This window comes from Cydia pomonella, chromosome 20 (assembly GCF_033807575.1).
Source record: "Cydia pomonella isolate Wapato2018A chromosome 20, ilCydPomo1, whole genome shotgun sequence".
Classification (NCBI taxonomy): domain Eukaryota; kingdom Metazoa; phylum Arthropoda; class Insecta; order Lepidoptera; family Tortricidae; genus Cydia; species Cydia pomonella.
The window spans coordinates 11,213,412-11,216,801 of NC_084722.1; positions in this window are offsets into that span (position 1 = coordinate 11,213,412).

A 3,390-nucleotide genomic window follows, 5' to 3' on the forward strand; every position below is an offset into this window, starting at 1 on the left:
GTATTTGTATATTATACATATATCGTTGTCTGAATACCCACAACACAAGCCTTCTTGGCTTACCGTGGGACTCAATTTGTGTAAGAATGTAAAAAAAAAGACTAATGAAGTGATTTGCGATAGACCTGCTTTTCTGCACCTCTTCCTTGGGCCTTGTTGGGTCGCTTTAGCTACTGACCTCTTTCGACTCTGAATGTCTTCCTGTTTATATCATCCCTTCTTCCTGCCTCGTGTTCCTTTAAACCTCTGCTATTTCAAGTTTCGTCCACGCGCAACATAATACTTAGATGTCCGATATATACTCGTAGTTGTAACGCTATATTTTTAGGAATCTATATCCTCGTGATCAAAAGCTCAAAGCGCACTTGTTATACTGGCTTGAAAGTGAGCCGCTCGGTTAGCGCTTAGAACAGCTACTGTAGGCAGGCACTGGCGAAAAATTCTGCATGCCATGCCACTGACTAAGTAACTTACCTAATGAGTTCGAGTTTTTCAAGCAAAAAAACCGATATCCAGCCAAATTTCGTCCTTTATAGTCCCTATATTTGGGGGTTAGGATAATCCAATTTGGCGAAATGTTGTTTTCTTAATCAGCGGCCGGCCAAGTCGACAAACGGAATTGTTTTTTCTGTCGTTATGGAGTAGTAGGTATCTGGCGTATTGGGTCAACAAAGTGTGAAAAATAAGTTCATGGTGGTGGATTGCTTCATACGTTAGAGATACACAGATATTTAATTATTGTATCATAGGTAAGATAAACTTCTGAAATGTTTGCCACCCTAAGAAATTTTTTCATATATATTAGTATGAATTAAGGTATAATGTAAAGGTCTCGTAGCTATTGTACATATCTGATGTTAGATAGATGGTGTTTGTACCTACACTCACTTTATGTTTAGGTATTACGTTTGTTTTTCCTCTTCAGAGATACATAAATATATATTTTTATTTACACTGTGCCCGCCTACCCATCCTGATTTTGGTGAACTTGCACTGAGTTTTACGATGATGAATCATTTAGAAAAACTATAATGTATTTCCAGTCCGCAAGTTAACGACAAGTACGGTACCTATCTATACTCGTAATGGTGAAGGATAAGATTTATTTCAAGCTGTATAAAGAGGGAAACAGAATACCCGTTTCTTATTCGAGAAATGGTAGTATTGCTACTGTAACTTAGCGATGGAATTATTGATGGATGGATATTAACTAAGTACAATTAAACCGCCGCGCCGGGGTATTTTACATGTACCTAATTCTCATAGTAGAATAATAAAAAAATATAAAACACACCACCTACAACTTACTCTGGTGTATGCAAAGGCAGATACAGATATTGCCTTATAGCGTACTGTACGTCTGTGTTTTGAAATACGATAAGTTATTTTTGTGTAAAAATTAATAATAGTTAATAAATACTGTACGATTATGTACACTGCACGTGCACACTAACCATTTAGGCATAATATATTATTTAAATAACTCAAATGCAGTTCAAATAAGTATTGTACAATATTCAAAATATGAGGCACGATTTCAAAACCTAAATTGCCAATCACATTTTAGGCAGCCAAATACCAATATTTCCCGCAAAATATACCTATTTCGACCACAAAATATTTCTATATTTCTACCGTACCGTATCATACATATTGTATCGCTTATGCGACTATTCGCCTCACAATAGTAGGTATAGTGAACCCGTATACGAAACAGGAGATGCCGAGGTCGAATCCTGATAAAAGCCTTTATTTGTATGTTTATCACATATATTTGTTCCTGAGTTATGGGTGTTTTCCGTCTTATAAGTAAGTATTAAGATATGCCTATCTATATTTATTGTCGCCTAGTACCCACAACACAAGCCTTATTGATAGGGATTGCAATCCGGTCCGGCGGATCCGGTAATCCGGCCGGATCCGGCACTTTTCAGGAGCTACCGGATCCGGTAATAATCACCGGATCCGGACCGGATCCGGTATGATTAAAAAATGCCTAAATACAGGACGCGCAGTGCATTTTAGAAGAGGAAAAGGCGATGGATGAGAGGTATGAAGTTGAACAGAACAGAAAACGAATGAAAAAGTTTAAATTTCGTGAGATAAAAATATATTTATTATGACGATGACTGGGAACATGAGAGGATTTCTTCTTCTTTCATATTGGTGGCACGATATGACGATTACATAAATACTGTAATAGAAGGAAAAATTAAAGGATGGAGATGCCATGGAAGGCATTTTTAATTTATGCTAGAGAGAAGGTTTATGTTATGTCATAATGTTGTGATAGGAGATTAAAACAAAACAAATGAACAGGATTAAGTCGGCGGTTCTCAACCGACTAGAGTTGGACTCATCAATATTTGTGAATGAATATTTGATAATATTGATAATGTTTAGTTTACTCCGATTATACTTATATATATATATATATATATATATATGACAAATTATAGAGTCTTTTCTATTCAAATTTAAGAGAGAATTTTTTTCCTTTACAATTTCATCCAATCTTATGCAATTTCCTTTATCTCCTGGTACGTGATACTCTACGTCTAGCAAATTCTTTATTTGATCCATGTAACTTTTCTTAGTAAGTCCCATTCCGCGATGGTTTTTAATCCTACACTCTATTATTTTGCGCATGAGATCGTCGTGTCGTGTTTTGTTCCCTATAATTTAACCAATATACATTTCTGTATTTTTTTTTTATCATACAGTTTAATACTTTCTCGGACAAAAAAATTAGAACAAGGTAATATTGGAGCGCATTAAAAGTAAAATATTTTCTTTTGTTACTAGAATGGATGTCAACGTTACAAAGAATTCAATCAGAGAACAGTTACGAAAACTTGTCCTTTTAAGAATTTTTGTTTCCCACCCTACATCACATCATCAGGCTTTGGAAACTAATCAAATTTATAATTGTAAACGAAAATTTGAGCACTTGCGAATGGTTAAATATAATAAAAAACCGATTTCAAATTTTGTTTTTAAAGTGATATTGACAGTGTCACACTTTTTACTACTAAGTTCTATTCTTTTGTTAAGAAATTATTTATTAACTTCAAATTATAGATTTAGGAATACGTATTACGCAAACAACTAGAAAAATATATCATTTAATTAACTTAAATATTCCTATCCCAATCCGGATCCGGTCCGGCCGGATCCGGCCGGATCAGGGCCAAAATCCGGCCGGATCCGGCCGGATTGAAAATCAATCCGGTTTGCAATCCCTACTTATTGAGCTTACTTACTGTACTACGTCGATTTGTGAAATTTGTCCTAATTTATTTATTTATTGTATCTTTAGCCATTGTAACCAATCAGAGGTCTACTCTAGCTGGATTAGTTTAATGTGATGCACTGGGAAAGCAATGGGAA